We start from the raw sequence: 18,733 nt of genomic DNA, 5'->3' as shown, positions 1-18,733 counted from the left end.
AGCATAGTTTTTGGGAAGCAATTAAAAAAGAAAGAAAGAAATCCAGAGACTGTCCCACATGGGGATGTATCCCATATACAGTCACCAAACCCAGACAATATTGCAGATGCCAAGAAGTACGTGTTGACAGGAGCCTGACATAAATGTCTACTGAGAGGCTCTGCTAGAGCCTTACAAATACAGAGGTGGATGCTCACAGCCAACCATTGAACTGAGGACTAGGTCCCCAATGGAGGAGTCAGAGAAAGGACTGAAGGAGCTGAAAGGGTTTTCAACCCCCATAGGAAGATCACAGTATCAACCAACAAGACACCCCAGAGCTCCCGTGGGCTAAACCATCATCCCACGAGAATACAGGGATGGACCTCTAGCTCCATCTGCATGTATAGCAGAGGATGACCTTGTCAAGCATCAATGTCCTGTCAAGGCTTGAAGTCCCAGTGTAGGGGAATGTCAGGGCAGGAAGGTGGGAGGGAATGAGTGGGTGGGTGAGGGAGCACCCTTATAGAAGCAGGGTGGGTGGGATAACAGGTTTCTGGAGGGGAAACCAGGAAATGGGATAACATTTAGAATGTAAATAAAAAATGCAATTAGAATCCACCCCCCCAAAAAACCCAAAATGGAAAACCCCAAATAGAACATATAAACAAAAACATAGTGCCAATATTAAGATGCTTAAATCTCCTTTCTGTTTAAACTCAATTAAAAAACCCTTATTTTATCTCCTCATTGAGCTGACAAAATGGCCAGCTTCTATGTGATATCATAATACATATTTTGATTTATTGATTCTCTCCCTCCCACACCAGCACCCCACCCTGCCCCCTTCAAATTTTATCCCCCCCATTCCCTATTGTGCCGGCACCCTACCCTACCCCTGCATATCTCTCTCTACTTTATTCCCACCCCCTAGCACCCTACCACCTGCATTCGTCTACTTCCTCCTCCCCTACCTCACCCTTTCAAGTTGTCTTCTACTCTTCAACTTTGTTCCATTGTCTTTTCCAACTGCACTTCCTTAAAGCCTCTCATTTTCCAGTCTTCTGTTTCTCTTCTAGTTTCCTGGTCTTCACCATGTAGATATGCTTTGCAGTGAGTGGAAACGTATCTTCAGAAAGCATAATTCTTTGTTTTGAGTCATGTGACCTCACTTAATATGTTTTCCATTTACATCCATTTTCATTAACTCTGTGGCTGACTGCAGGTGTGTGTGCGTGTGTGTGCGTGTGCGTGTGCGTGTGCGTGTGTGTGTGTGTGTGTGTGTGTGTTTGTGTGTTATCATCCACTCATCTACTGATACACATTTAGGCTGTTTCCATTTTCTAATTAGTGTGAACAGAGCATTGCTAAACATGTATATGTAGGAATTCTATGCCTGGCAGTCCTTTGGGATTATGCTCTGGAATGGTGTAGCTGGGTCATGATGGTATTTCCAGTTTTATTTTATGAGAGCCTCAGATATTATTTTGTTTTATTTTATTTTATTCTACTTTTGCCAAAACCTATCTGTAAGCACAGAGCTCCTTTGCATATATTTCATTTAGAAACTGGGAAGCAGTTAACAGATTATTTGCATTTGATATTTTTAAGAGTCAGTTATTTTTGTGAAACATGTTCTAACTAAAAGTACTATGAGGCCGGAGAGATGGCTTGCAGGGTTAGCTGCACAAGGTGGAAACTCTAAGTTTGAATACCCAAGACCTACGTAAAGGGAAGTTTAGCTGTGCATGTTTGTTATTCTGGTTTAGCAGGGGAGAGGCAGGTCATCTCCAGGTTATTTTTTGCCTAGGCAGCTTAGCCTAAGTGCCCAGTTGTAGATTGGGTGAGAGACTGTCATTAGGAAATAAGGCAGAGTAATGAAAGAGAGGGCTTGCCTCTACACGCACCATGTGACTGCCCATTCCTACCAACAAACTCCTCACACACATGCAAAATAGTCATGAGCAGAAATAAGTGTAAAACCAAATTACACACACACACACACACACACACACACACACACACACACACCACACACTACACTTACTGGGTTTTCTACATCACTAATGAAATTGTCATGGAGCCCCTAAAAGTGATGGTAGGTTTTAGCAGTCTTTTGTATGGGAAAAACTTGAACTGTGTCAATAAAGACAAAGCATAGATTCAGCAAGATGTTAATACCTATCCCAGTTCGTCGGCCCATCGGTACACAAGCACACACATACATAATGTTCTATTTATACATAGAAAAAGGAAGTTCACATATGTTCACTTGTACACACACACAATTGTGTTCTCACAGCCTCACACATCAAAGCACACACTCTCAAGCATGAAGAATAGCTACACATATCTCACATACTCACATACTAAGATATTAATAATCACTCACACAAATATACATTGCCCACAGTAAGATACTTAAATAGCCTAAATCCTCCATGTAAACTTACTAGCTCCTTAAAGCCAAAGTACAGAAACAATAGTGGAATACTCTCAACATTTCACAGTAGAGGTACTTCGTAAATAATTTCTCTTTAAAGTGATGCACACTTTATTGCAACATACTTGGAATGTTCTAGTTTTCCTATGTAGAAGACACATTTCACATACTGAGTGATCATATAGCTACTCTCTTCACTCATAAGTCCCTACATCCTAGGTAGGTTACATATGCATATTTTAGGTTTAAAGAAAAAGTTATTCCGGCAGGTGGTGAATATTTTGGTGACACCACTTTCTTTGTGTAAGCATAACTCAATTAATTACCGACCTAGTTAATGATAGATACTCCATTGGTGGAAAGATCCCCACAGGTTCACAGCAGCTCAGACACCTTCATTCAGTCTTTCCCTTCCTGCTTCATGACGAATACAGGGGTGCACACACACAAGGTCTAGTTTTATTTTCGTGATGGAAGAGATGTGCTCAAGTTCAGGAATTATTGCTGCAAGCCATCTGCACCAAAGCAGTGCAACCTTTCCATGCAACGAGTGCATTGGTAAATATATGTTGCCACTCAACACAAGCTAGGGTCACCTTGGAGGAGAAACTTCGATGAGGAATTGTTCAGGTGAGATTGATCTGTGGACATGTCTGTGGTGGCATTTCCTTGATCACTAATTTGTGATAGGAGACCCCTAGCTTCTGTTGCCCCTGCTACCCTTAAACAGATATGCCTGGGCTATATAATCCATCCATCCATCAATCAATCAATCAATCAATCAATCAATCAGGTCTGGAGAAGGGGATATCTTATTTTGGTTCCTGCCCAAGTTACTGCCTTGACTTGTCCAATGAAGGACTGTGCCTTGGAAGTATAAGCTGATACAGACCCTTTTCTCCACAGAACTGTTTTTTTGTCATGGTGTTTTATAAGAACAACAAAATCCCAATCAGGACATCAAGGTAGGCCACCCTGCAACTACTTGGGTTTGAATTTTTCATAAACAATGCAGAAGCAAAAGTACCTCCAAAGGACAGCAGTCTTTCTGGAACATCAGGACCTAGACTGTTCACTGAATGTATTTTACAAATAGACAGTAAAACGAACTTGGCATTGTTGACTGGATTCAAACAGTGATAAGTATCAGGAAAGAACAAAACAGCTCTGTTCAAAGCAAAATGTATTCATTCTGATTTATTATGGAGGAATGGGGAACGTATGTTCTAATTAAGTTTTCGTTGTCATTGCCAGAATGAAATACACTCACCTTTCCCCAAATAGGGAAGAAATTCTAGATCATACTTCATCATCAGTCAAGGTAGGAACTTGGGGTACCATGTTCAGAGTCAGGAGTAGGGACAGAATAAATGCATGCATGCATGGGTCTTTTGACTGCTTGCTTGCATACTCACCTTCTTTCCTCTATTCTTTTGCTGCTCCCACCCATGCCTGGCAAGCGGTGCTGACCATGATGACCCAAGTCTTCCTCCTCCAATTAACAATCAAAACCATCTCTATCAGTCATACCCACAGGGCAATCTGAACAGTTCCTCCTTAAACTACTTTTGGATGATTCTATGTTGCGTCAAGCAGGCAATTCAAAATCGCCTGCACAAGGTGCGACATGTAGGGTTTTTGTTTCTGTTTGCTTGCCCCCATTTCTTGGTCTATGGGGAAATATATGTGAGAATTTTCTTGAAAATTACTCTCTTTGGATATATGTTCATCGTAGAAAAAATCCATAAATTAAAAATAAGTATGCTCTCTTGGTTTAGCTGAATTATATCCAGGGATGAGTTATACAGAACAGAGGGGAAAATCAACCATCTTTTCACACTTTAAAAAGGAGGTCTCTGTCTATTCCTAGTCAAATTATGAAATGATGCTTATATTTTTTGTGAATCTTTCCTCAAAAAGAAAATTCTGATGTGATTCTAGGACTTGTTCGTACCATAAAGTCACAGTGCTTGGTAATGATGAGGCAGGAGGGTTGCTGCAAGTTTGAAGTCAGTCTGAACTACATAGTGAATTTTAGGATAGACTAGTCTACAGAGTAAGTTCGAGGGCAGCCTGGGTTTACAGAGTGGGATTCTCCAAAACACACCTACCAGATACAATGAAAAAATGTGTGGCATATGCTGAAAAATGAAATCTGGGAAGCCTCTGCTTTAGTGGAAAGATTCCATGCATAAAGATATTGGTGTACCAACAGGTATCTGTTGTCCCTACAATGTAAAATAAGACCGCATATTATCTGTATTCACTTAGGAAAAAATTCGTGCTAATGTCAAAGAAACTAGAACTAATTGAGTAAATCTAAATTGGTTTTTGCTTTTCTGATCTAACATGAACTGGAAAATATTTGGTTCCAGGTTAATTGGTGGTTTCAAACTGTGGTTACTGTCAACATATCTGTTCATTATTTTTTGAATGCGGTTTGAGCACTCCATATTGCTACCTCATGGTTCTGTAATGGCCACTTTCTGGCCAACAGCTCCACTGTTTCAGGCAAGAATAAATGACAGGATTTGTAGCTGAAATTCTCCATAGTTACCGTCTCCTACTGATTTTCACTTTCAATTCTTATTAAAAAACAAAACAACATAAAACATGTAACTACAGACATTCTTGCCACCTTTTGGAAAGCAGCTAAAATCATTTAATAAGTTGTGCTAAAGGGTGTTATGAAGTGTATATATGATTCCAAAATTATAAAAGTGACATCATGCATTAGCAAATTTAAAGATATAACATAAAACTAAGGATTTTAAAATTGAGCTAAGGAAGGCTGTTATAATATGCATCGAAACAATTTACCTAGAAATATGCAAACTACATGAAACCAAAGAAGACTTTGGAGTGGAGACCGTGAAAGACGAGGAGGACTAGCTCTATACTTTTAAAGGCCTTTGGAATATGATTTAAAGTTGTGGGGAGAGTGTTGACTACTTAGTTCAAACATTTCAGATTTATTTATTTAAATGAGGTAATGATAAAAGGTTGTCCTCATTGAAGTTTAGAGCCTTGTTCCCTATTTAGGGCAGAATTTGGCTTGGCATTATTTCTCTGTACTCTTTCTTAGTATTATTTTATGTAGCAACAGGCAATTTTATAAGTACTTATTTTACCTTAAGGATTAAATGTGTCATTAGTATATTATCTGGGATGTAATTTCAAGTTGTTCAAGTGACATATCTTGAATATAATTATCAAACAAATATATAAGATACATGGTATTCATGTAAATACCATATTTACTAAACGTTGTCCTATTTATAGAGAGTTGATTTTGCAAACAAAAGTGTCCTAGGTTTGATGATTAAGGGGTGCATTGTTTTGAGGCAAACAAATTATGTTTGTTTATAATTTTCACAAATGTTGTAAAATTTATATATACAGATATGTCTCTAGAACATACATTGAAGATTCGCAGTGCATAAAGCTCTATATTAATGTAGCCACATTAATATAATTAATTAATTTAATTTTATATCCAGTTTTAATATGGTCCTGGTTTTGCTTTTCTGAATTAAGTTAACTTACATACATCATGCCCTTTTTCTTTTGAATAGTTTGATCTGTTAACTTGATGCAACCCAGAATTGCCTGAGAAGAGTTTTATTATGGATTATCTAGATTTTAGTGGCCTATGGAAATGTCTGCAGGGGATTGTCCTGATTATTAACTAATGTAACAAGATGCAGACTTTGTGGGAAGCACCATTCCCTAGGTAAGGCAAGGGGTCTTGAACAAAATCAGTGTGGAGAAAGCTGTGTGAGCGCAAGCCTCCTTGGGGTTTTTCTTTCTCTGTTCTTGACTGTGATTGACAGCTGCTTTCAGTTCTTTGATGTCTCTGCAGCAGTGAACCAGGACTTGGCATTGTGAAACCAACAAACCCTCTCTGCCTCTAGGTTGTTTCCTGTTAGGCTGTTTTACCACAGCATCAGGAATAAAGTCATGAAATTCTCACCCCGGCTCTTCTGTGTCTACGGGTTATTTTTAATCATGAGTTTAGAAGATTTTCTCCACACATCTTTTAGTGCTTTCCCTCTAAATGTTGTAACTTGTCCTTTTCTCCCTAATAAGTTTACATTATTGTAATTCTTGAAGTCTACTGTTTTCAGAATATCAATCTCATACCTAGCCATTCCTGGTTTCAATATTATTTTTATACTTGTTCTATTATTATTATTATTATTATTATTATTATTATTATTATTATTTTGTAGAATCTCCTTAAAAATGTCAAGCCTGAAAACTCATGGCATCTAGAACGAGCAATTTATCTCCTGTTTGACATGCTTGCATGTTGCATTCTTTTCTTTCTGTTTACCCTCTAGGCTAGCACTTTCAGAACAATATAATCCTCATGCAGAGGATTAGTTTTTGAGATGATAGTTTAATTACAACATTTCTCCCTTTCCTTTGCTCTCTCCAAACACTCCCATGCATCCCTGCAGTTCTCCTTCAAGTTCATGGCCCCTTTTGTTGCTCACTATTTGGAATACAAATGTATAGATGTATAAATGTATATATTCCCAAATATTACCTGTCCAAACCATTTAATGCTACATGTGTGTGTACTTTCAGTGTTTAGAACTGGACAACTATTGTGCTCTTCCATAGAAAGGTCTCTGCTTTGTTTTCAGCTTTCCTGAGTTATGAGTTACGTTAGGTAATTTGTGAGGGTTGAGAACTCCTGGGCTTTTCTCCCCTCTCCTTGGTATGTCCTCTCCTCTGGCGTCATCCTTGTTCAGTTCATACTTGAGCAGTCATGTTGGTGAGACTTTATGTGTATAGCTTCTGAAACTCATAGGAGACGGTCTCAGCCACTGCCCTGATCCTTTCTTTGGTTCTTACAATCTTTCCTCCCAGCTTCTGCAGTATAACCTAAACCTTAGGGGCCAGTGTGTTCTATAAATGTACCCCTGGGGATTGGGCTCTGTAGTTCTGTCTTTTGATTAGTTGCTCTCTTCAGTAGTAGTCTCCATGTTGCAAAGAGAGTTTTCCTTCATGAGGAAAGATTACACTTACCTGTGGATATAAGGACAAATATTTATGCATAGTTCTTATGGTTTATGCTGGTTTTGTAAATTAGTGATTGTAGATTCTCCTACAATAACCACGACTTCACTAGCACTGAGTAAGTAGTTCGCTATATTTCCAGTACCAGGCATGGCTTCCCTCTTGTCCAGCAAGACGAAAGTTCAATTAGAGAGTTGTTATCTATCACCAAGGTATGCCTTCCTCATGTATTCTTTATATTGGAAGGAATGATCGTCAACCTTTAATGTATTATTTTTAAAAGGCAACTTCTAGTGCTAAGCTTCATTGTGTTGAAATCAAGTTGTTACTTTCCTGTCTTGCCTAAATCACCACAATATGATACATAGCTCATGTCTAATAGCTGTTTGTGTGTATGAGAGTTCATGTGAGCATGCATATGTATGTATACATGTGTGTGTATGTGTGTATGTATGAATGCATGCATGCATGTAGTTTATAGGGTCTATTTTTCCAAGGAGACACTACACACATGTCGACTTATTCTAGATAGGGAACAGAAGACTTAATAAAGTAACCATTGCTTCAGAGTTTAACTTGGCAAACCAATGTGTTTATGGGGTTGCTCCAGGAGTATGGATGAAGAGTTACTAACAGGAGCAGACCTGACCCATAAGCAGCCTCATCTCTGTAAACCTCACTAAGCACAGGAGACGAGAACTCCTGATAGAGTCTTAGATCTCTGCAAGACTTTCAGGCTCTCCACCAGTCAGGGCCTCTTAAAGGCATTTGGGTTTCTCAGGCTCTTCTCTCTCCATTTGTTTGCTGCTTCTATAATGTTGACAGGATTCCTTATACATTTTGTAACTTTCAGTTTTTACAGATCTGTGACATTTGTTTACTTTCTGGGTCTCGAGGGAGTCCACAAGTGAAGTGTTTCAACTCAGTAGAGATTGCTATACAAATCCATATTTTAAAATATACTTATTTTTACTTTAACACTTTCAAAATATGCGTTACATTCACTTCCAACTCCCCAAAATATGTATTTTGAATGAAAGAGATTACTTTTAAAAAGAGTTCAATTTAGAATCCCTTCCTATGATCGGACTCTAGCAGACTCAATATTTAAAAGTATCCAGTGGTAAATAGCTTTGTTTTGGTGCAAAAAGAGATCTGTTCTCTTCCCTTCTAAATTTTATACTGGAGGCTCCCAAAGAAGGTCTCTCATGAGTCAGGCCTTATACTATTTCCAGCTAGATTGCTCTGTATCACCAGTTAAGCCCTTAGACAGTGAATGTGGAGATGGACACATCCCAACAAATGGCTCCTGCTCTCAGATTCAAAAGTCCCATTCCTTGCAACCAAGTCTTTCTGGTATGCCTCCGAGGCATGGCAAGTTTTTTCTTCCTATTGGCTAGCTATGCCCGCTTATCAATAATTCTAATCTTCTAATCTTCTAATATATATATATATATATATATTCTATTTACAAAATATATCCCACCCTCCTTTTTTTGAGACTTTATCAGCATCAACTCAGATCATTTGGACAGAATATTACTTTCTGTTTCCTGGTTTTGTTTTCAGTGAAAGTTAGATTTTTCTTTTTCATTAAGAACCTTACCAAGCTTTACAAAGGAATCGCCTCATTGCTGATTAGAAGTGAGCCTGAATTTTTTAAGATTTATTTATTTGTCATATAGAAGTACACTGTAGCTGTCTTCAGACACACCAGAAGAAGGCATCAGATCTCATTATTGATGGTCTTGAGCCACCATGTGGTTGCTGGAATTTGAACTCAGGACCTCTGGAAGAGCATTTAATGCTATTAAACACTGAGCCATATCTCCAGCCCCACAGTCTGAATTTCTTATCTTTCTCTGAACTGTGAATATATTTGTTTTAATACATGTTCATTATTGACTCGCTGCCTTGAACTTATGTTGTCCATGGAAATGTGAGGTTTTTCTCACGCTCCACTAACAGTAATATTTTGCCTTTAATCATTCTCCCTATTTAATAAGAAGCTTATTAGCAGAAGATGACCTTACCTGGTAAAAGTGAGTGGGAGGGGAGGCCCATAAGGCATCAATAGGAGGGTAGGCCCTTGGCCCTCTGAATACTTGATGTCCCAGCATAGGGGAATGCTAGGATGGTGAAGCAGGAGTGGGTGGATGGGAGGGGGAACACCCTCATAAAAGCAGGAAGATCAAATGGGGATTTGCAGAGGGGAAACCAGGAAGAGGGATAACATTTGAAATGTAAATAAATGAAATAACCAATTAAAAATGTCTTAGAAGGGTTTTGGGGGTTGTTCCTTCTTTTTAAGAAAGGGCTTAAAATTTTCTGTCTGTGCATTTTATTTTTAAGAAAGAGCCTTTCTTTTGTTCCTTTAAGACACCTGCGGTGTTAACCCTACATTAACAAAGTCTCAATTAGGTTAAGCTTCTGATTCCCTCCAAAACTAATTAAACTGGAGCTCTATAAATAAGAATTGCTGCTTTCCAGTCATGGCAGAACAGCTCCATTGAACAGACTCGTGTCCGTCCAGCCCATCCCTTGATCCAGGCCTGATATGAACACTACACACAGGGGTTATTAAATTCCAGTCACACCATGCTGTCCTCTCCATTTCATTCAGCGAGCATGAAAGCTGTGTTAGTGACCATAAAATGTGACAATAGTTTCTTTTCATAGCTAATAGAGAGCCAGTCCTCCATATATCCCCTGAACCGAGCCTCTGCTGGCATCTGGGACTATGAGTTTCTGGTCTACAAGGTGATTTTCTCAGTCAGATTTTGGGACACGTGTGATGCCTACTTGTGAATTTCCCTTTCTTCATTATCTCACTCTGGGCCTTTTGTCACAGCTTACCAGCTTCTTCTTAAAAGAACTTTTCTCAGCTGTCTTTGTTGAACATTATTTTTTCGTCTGCTAGGGAAATTCAACGAGAAAATAGAAAACTCTCTGCTCTTAGTTTGCATTTAAATGTTTGGTTCTTTGAGAACTTGTATCCTGGAGTGTAATATAAGTATAAATTGGTGGGTAACTTTTATTTTCTCATATGTCCATTTTTACTTATTGTGGACCAACATAGTAACTCATCCCTTTATCTTATTTAATTTTACATGTTTTTTGATGCCAAGTTATTACATATAATCGAATCAGTATATAGACTTTTTCTTCTGTTTCTTTTTGCTTTCATATCACAAATCCCGATCTTCCCCATTATGTTTCCTTCTTCTTAGTCCCCATGCCCACTCTTTTCTGATCATGGCTTAGCTTTATGTTCACATGAACCTACAAATAGATTGGCCATGCTTTAGGAAATAGAAACAAATGGTATTTTAAGTAAGACTGTTTTAATTAATTCTATTTCCTCTTCGTGTGATAAAATACTAAATCAAAGCAACTTAAGGGAAAGATTTATTTGGGTTACACTTCCAGGTTAACGGTTGATGGCTGTGAGGAAATCCAAAGGTCTGGAACTTGAACCGGATAGCCACAGAACATCCAGTCAGGAGTAGAGAGCAGTGGTTTAATCCATACTAATGCTCAGCTGACTCCCACCTATTGATTTGGTCCAGAGCCAAGCCCATGAAATGGTGTAGGCTATGTTCACAGTCAGTTGTCCAAACTCATTCAAGCAAATTAAGAAAATCCCTACAGTCATATCCAACTTACAATAGACAATTTCTCATTAAGAATCCATTGCCAAAAGTTATACATTATGTCAAGTGGACAAACAAAATGAACAGTAATAATAAGCATGTTATTTTTTACTAATAAGTTTATAATTATGAAATGTATGATATGCTCTATATGTTGCATAGAAATTTCATGTTATTACATATAAACACTATGTATAAATTTATATACATACAAATTTATACATATATCATACATATTCATATATGTATTATATAAGTTTCACATATATGAATGTAGGGAAAGTTCTTTATATTTTTGATACTGAGGGTTTTTTTATTGCATATTTTCTTTACTTGCATTTGAAATGTTATCCCCCTTCCTGATTTTCCCTCTGGAGTCCCCTATTACTTCCCCTCTCTCCCTCCCTCAATGAGACTGTTCCCCCACCCAGCCACTCACCTACTCCCTCCCATCTCCCTGCCCTGGCTTTCTCCCTACATGGGGGCATTGAACATTCACAGTGCCAACGGCCTTTCCTCATATTGATGTCCAGCAAGGGCATCCTCTGCTAGATATGTGGCTGGAGCCATGGGTCCCTCCATATGTACTCTTTGGTTGGTGGTTTAGTCTCTGGGAGCTCTGGAGGGTCTGGTTGGTTGATATTGCTGTTCTTCCTATGGGGTTTAAAACCCCATAAGTTTCACATACATGAATATAGGGGAAAGTTCTTTTTATTTTTGATATTGAGGGTTTTTTTAACCCCTAAATATGAGTTTTCCATTTATCAAATGTCTTGTGTTTATCTTAAGAGCTCTTCGGAATTTATTTATTTATTTATTTATTTATTTATTTTTAAAGCCTTTTGCTGTTGTGCATAGACTCTTTCATATTGTGTCCATACATACTATTGATATTTGTTTGTTCACTTCATGAACTACTAATTCATTAAATTGTAAGAAAAATGAAATTTCCTTTTCCATTATTCTTTTTAAAATTGAAAAATCGATTTTTTAATATAATATATTCTCTGATAGTTGTGCTGCCCCCAATTCTACCCTGATCTTCATGAGGTTACCCACCCAAATCTCATAGGAAAACAGACGTTAAGAAGGAGGAGGAGGAGGGGAGGCAGCTGCAGCAGAATAGGAGGAGGAGGAGACCATATTATACAAGCCTAACCCAACAAAACAAACAAACAAAGCAGAAGTAAGTACAAAGGATGAAACCTACAAAACACATACAAAGAGACATGCACAATGGCATGTACAGAAATCCCCCCAAATACATAAATACTAAACCATAATATGTAAGCAGAAGACATGTGGGGTAAGAAAAAAAAGATACAGAAATAAATGCCCAGACAAAGTATGAGATTAAAAAAAGAATTTGTATATACCATTGAGTTGGTGTTTTTGTTTTGTTTTGTTTTGTTTTGTTTTGCTCATGTATTTACTGAACATGGGGCCTGACCTTAAGAGTGGTTTGTCTATGCAGTGTGATTCTGTTGGAGAAAACTAACATTTCATTCCTGAGTGGTAATCACCTGGACATAGCTTCTAAGTTAGGGATGGAAGCTTGAGCCCAGATGCCCTGTTAGTGCTGGATCCACACTGGGCACAGACCCGTGCCCACCCTGTACATTTTGCCTCAGTCTCTGGTGTTAATAGGTGCATCAGTCTTGCTGTGTTAGAAGACCTTGTTTCTCTGGTGTTCTTCATCCTTCCTGGCTCTTGTAGTATTCTGCTTTCTCCGCTTCTTGGAACCCTGAGCTCTGAGAGAAAGGATTTGATGGAGTCACACCATTTACTACTGTGCTCCAAGGCTCGCACTCTGCACCTTGGCCACTTGTAGATCTCTGTATTTAAGCCCATCTACTTCAGCAGGCAGCTTCTTTGATGATGGCTGAGCAAGACATTGATCTATGAACATAGCAGAGTGTAATTCTTCATGATAAAACTTTCATATAGATATCATCTTTTATTTTTTTCAAATTTCCTCTCTGTTTCTGTATCTTTGCATACACTACTGGTCTAGGAGTAGTCTAGACAGTTTAATGTATATTCAGTTCTAACTTTTCATAGATATTTTAATCTCTTGTTAAATTATTATTTTTTAAACCATATAGTTTAGGAAATTAAAAAATAATCCACAAATTATTTAACACCATTTGATTGAGGTGTGATTCATTGTCCCTTCTTTTGGACCCAGGGCGCTCTGTGAACACTTTGAACTGTGTTCAGGGAAGAAGTAATGCTTACCTACTTCACAGACACCGTCTTTAAAAGGAATGGCATCCTTAAACCACAGTGAAGTCGAGGTAATCAGTCTCCAAGGGAGAAGTGTACAGGAGCACAGAGAATGGATTGCACACAGGTGATTCACGGTCTTCTAGCTCTCCCTGTGACCATAAACCACTATTGTCACATTTATGTGAGTGAAATTATTATCAATCTTGTAGGTGAGGCCAGACAGAAGATGAATTCTCCTGAGTGAGACTAGACTAGGATATGTCTCCCAACAGATCCCTTCTTGTTTTTCCTGGAACGTTATTTCAATAATAAAATGGTTATTATTTCAGCCGTCAAATGATAAAGTGGCTTGTTACACAATGCTAGCCAATCACAATGGAAATACTGGTATTTACTTTATTTCTTATCGCTTTAATAAAAACTTGCGTTAAGTCTTATCTATATTTTTCTGATATCAATTTTACCGAAATTGGGTTTTGTCTTTATTAGTTAATTCCATTTGTTTTCTAATTCATTATATTTTTATAATAAAATTTATTGAACTTTGTTTATATAGGAATGCTATATCATGCATGATCATTTGCTTACTGTCTGAAGACAAATTTAGGAATTACTGTAGGTAATTCCTTTGTTGTGATTGAAATGGGTCCCAGGGACGTGTGAGAAGCTTTACCCACTGTTCCATAGGACACCATTTTGCTAACCTTCAATGATTGCTTTGAGATAATGATTTTGTTGTCGGGCTGGGATTGTTGTTATTGAGTGGGAGTTCTAAGTCACAATTAGGATAAGACATTTGTCTTTGGGTTTCCATTGCTGAGAGGAGACACCATGACCAAGGCAACCCTTAAAAGGGACAACATTTAATGGGACTGGCTTACAAGTTCAGGTCTTCAGTCCACCAGCATCACAACAGGAAGTACAGCTGTGTCTAGGCAGACACAGTGCTTGAAAAGGCACCTAGAGTTCTGCATCCTGATCTGAAGGTAGTCAGGAGATCTGCAGGTAGTTCAGGCAGCTTGGAGGAGGTTCTCTTCCATAATAGGTGACCTGAGCATAGGAGACCTTCAAGACCCACCCCACACTGTGACATACTTCCCCTAACAAGACCACTCCCTATGGGCCAAGCATATTCAAAGAACCAAGACACTTAGGTATTGTGTGCTAGTGTGAAAAGATGTCTTCATTATGTTCTGTAAACTCTGTCATTTTTGACTAAACTATGATCTGGAAATTTCCATGTAGATTCCTCAAGGGAGAAATATTGAGAAATGAGGGTTTAAGTGAAAAAAATAGGTGTATAATAGCTAAGTAAACCCTAAGAATTTTTTGTTCTTGAAGACAGACATGAATTGTGTGTGTGTGTGTGTGTGTGTGTGGTGTGTGTGTGTGTGTGCGTGTGCGTGTGTGTGTGTGTGTGTGTGTGTGTGTGTGTGGTGTATTTGTACAGGTGTGCTAGCTTGTTCATAAACCTTTGAATATCAAAGGTCAACTTAGAATTTTTCCTCTTTTTCTTTTATCATACTCTACCTTAATTTTTGAGATAGTTTTTTGCACTGAACTCGGTATTTATTATTTCAGCAATGCTTAGAGCCCCATACTAGGATGTTAGTAGATACTAAGGACTCAAATTCAGGGTCTCATGCTTATACAACAAGCCCTTTACCCACTAAGACATCTCCCTAGCCCAGAACATGAAGATTTACCATTTGTCATCAAGAGAACTGAACAGAAATATATTTGACACAGTTTACTTTCATTGGTAATATATATTCAGCAGCGTCAATGTAGCTGCATATTTAGTCCTTATTTTAAAATATTGTTTATTTTAAAACATTCTCAAGTAGTTTTAAAATTAGTTCAGAAAGGTCTTTATGAAGGATTAAAGATCACTTTTTTTTTTAGTTGTCTTGAGTGACTTTAGCAAACATAGCATGCTCTCTTATTGGTTTGCCCTATAATAGTTGATCCAATCCTTAGCCTAGATCTTTGAGTAAGTGAATAAACCTGGTCTCTATGTAGAGTGTCAAAAACTCGCATAGGAGATCAGAAGGAGGGGAGGTTTCTGTAAGCTGGTAAGAATTTTCTTCATCTTATAACTATATACTGTTATATTTTCTTCAAAGAAGATGGTTTTACGTCACATTTTAGAAAGATTATAAGGCTAAATGTTGAGGTGCTTGCTTTGTATCCTAAAATAAATTGTTAAGGTATGTAAAAAGTGAAAAATTTGAACTAAGTGATGTGATATTTTATCTATCTAACTTTACTAGTCCTTCAATCCTCCCAGAGTTAGAAATGTGAGCCACCTTTCACCTCCTGCAGTTAACAGAGCAGAAGAAAGTAGACATGATACACATCTAGTCAAGGCTCACCCTCTTTTCTCCGTTCTGAGCTCACGGGGACAATACTCTTGGAATCAAGAGGTACGTTCAGAGCTAAACAAAGAATTCACAGCTGAGGAATGCCAAATGGCTGAGAAACACCTAAAGAAATGTTCAACATCTTTAGTCATAAGGGAAATGCAAATCAAAACAACCCTGAGATTTCACCTCACACCAGTGAGAATGGCTAAGATCAAAAACTCAGGTGACAGCAAATGCTGGCGAGGATGCGGAGAAAGAGGAACACTCCTCCATTGTTGGTGGGATTGCAGACTGGTAAAACCATTCTGGAAATCAGTCTGGAGGTTCCTCAGAAAATTGGACATTGAACTGCCTGAGGATCCAGCTATACCTCTCTTGGGCATATACCCAAAAGATGCCTCAACATATAAAAGAGACACGTGCTCCACTATGTTCATCGCAGCCTTATTTATAATAGCCAGAAAATGGAAAGAACCCAGATGCCCTTCAACAGAGGAATGGATACAGAAAATGTGGTACATCTACACAATGGAATATTACTCAGCTATCAAAAACAACGAGTTTATGAAATTCGTAGGCAAATGGTTGGAACTGGAAAATATCATCCTGAGTGAGCTAACCCAATCACAGAAAGACATACATGGTATGCACTCATTGATAAGTGGCTATTAGCCCAAATGCTTGAATTACCCTAGATCCCTAGAACAAACGAAACTCAAGACAGATGATCAAAATGTGAATGCTTCACTCCTTCTTTAAATGAGGAAAAAGAATACCCTTGGCAGGGAAGGGAGAGGCAAAGATTAAAACAGAGACTGAAGGAACACCCATTCAGAGCCTGTCCCACATTTGGCCCATACATATACAGCCACCCAATTAGACAAGATGGATGAAGCAAAGAAGTGCAGACCGACAGGAGCCGGATGTAGATCGCTCCTGAGAGACACAGCCAGAATACAGCAAATACAGAGGCGAATGCCAGCAGCAAACCACTGAACTGAGAATAGGTCCCCTATTGAAGGAATCAGAGAAAGAACTGGAAGAGCTTGAAGGGGCTCGAGACCCCAAAAGTACAACAATGCCAAGCAACCAGAGCTTCCAGGGACTAAGCCACTACCTAAAGACTATACATGGACTGACCCTGGACTCTGACCCCATAGGTAGCAATGAATATCCTAGTAAGAGCACCAGTGGAAGGGGAAGCCCTGGGTCCTGCTAAGACTGAACCCCCAGTGAACTAGTCTATGGGGGGAGGGCGGCAATGGGGGGGGTGTTGGGAGGGGAACACCCATAAGGAATTGGAGGGGGGAGGGGGATGTTTGCCCGGAAACCGGGAAAGGGAATAACACTCGAAATGTATATAAGAAATACTCAAGTTAATAAAAAAAAATAAATAAAATGCATAATGAGAGCATTAAAAAAAAAAGAGGTACGTTCCTGATTCAAGGGCATGAAAGTTAGACCTCAGTCTTAAATTCTGCTCAATTTTATACCACTTTTCAACTTTTGACTTCCCTGATGTATTGGCAGTATTCCTTACTAATCTCTACATTTCTAGTTATGGAATTGAAACACACCCTGCGTGTTTTGTCTTTTCTTCCTTTGAACCCTGTTGCCACTATCACTTCCAGGCTAATAGGAAGTTGTCTGCATGCCACAATTACCTCATTCCAGGGCTCGTCCTGTCAATCACTGGGTCATATTGCCTATAACTTCATATCATCCATTTTCCTTCAGAAAATAAATCTGACATAATTTTTACACTTCTAATGTCCATTCATCTCTTTAATTTTCTGCAAAATAAATTCCATGCATTTGTGCAACTTTCTCTTACCTAACCCAGATTTCTTCTAAAAAGTACATACCGACCTTAATTCACATATATTTTATGGCCTTTAGAAAGCATCTCACTAATTTCATTTCAACTGTAGTAAGTTATTCCCTATGGCCTATTACCTTCCTAGCCATATGTTCCGTTATTAGCAATAGTGGACTCTATATGGTTTGACTTGTAGACTAGGCCTCAATACAAATTAGAAAGCATTTGGTTACTCCCATGATGTTCACGCCACTAGTGCACCAGTGGGCATGTCTTACCACGCCAATAATTATTGTAGCTCATAAGGTTCATGGCTCAGTGTGATTGAAACTTACTTTTCTCCTCTAGAGACATGCTCACGTCTTTGAGTTCTATGAAACCTAGCCAATACACATGGAGTTTCCAGGTCAATACAAGCTTAATTTGTCTTTGATCTATGACTTAAGTATGTGATACCTTCAGCAAAAAGGTTTTACCATTATATTCTGGAAGGCAACTAAGAACGTTACATACCTTGTATTGTTTGAATACTGCACATACTGAATAGCAATTAAAAAATGAAATAATTCACTCTTGACACTTGGCTTTTTATTTGTTAATATTTGTTGTCTAGCACAGGTATGTTGGCTTTGTTATAGGTTAACTATCTTTTATTTCTTTAATGAATTTATAAGGATTTATTTTAGGAAGACTTTATAGTAATGGGTTTGTGTATGAATGTTTTGTTTTATGTTAAATTTAAGTCTTCTGTCAAAGTAAAGACTTGTAACACATTTTTTGAGGTAACTTACAGCTTTCATAGAAACTAATATGGATTTTTACCAATTCTATATAGGAAAAAGCTACAAATATTCCGTTAGTATTTTCAAAATTTAATTTTAAAAAATTATCAGCCTTCTCAAAAGTTAAAGTTAATGTTTTAAAAAAAACAGTGTCTCTGTAAGGGAGAATCATTATATTTTTGGAAAAAGAAGCAAATAAAGTGGTTTATTTTTGTACAAAGTAAGTTTAGAAACATTCTCCCTTCTTCTTTTGAAGAGTCATGGTACATTTCACTTTGTGGAATAGTTCCTACTACCAAGAAAATTGTTATTCATTCTTTTATTCTAACATCATCCCTAGATCATTGTAATTACAGAAAACCCAAGAATATTGCATAAGAATATTGTTGTCTCAAGAGTCTTGAGTAAATAGGCAGCTGGTTACAGTACACGTA

Source organism: Rattus norvegicus, chromosome 20 (genome assembly GCF_036323735.1).
Source record: "Rattus norvegicus strain BN/NHsdMcwi chromosome 20, GRCr8, whole genome shotgun sequence".
NCBI lineage: Eukaryota > Metazoa > Chordata > Mammalia > Rodentia > Muridae > Rattus > Rattus norvegicus.
The sequence above is the reverse complement of the archived record's forward strand: the minus strand, read 5'-3'. Positions refer to the sequence as shown.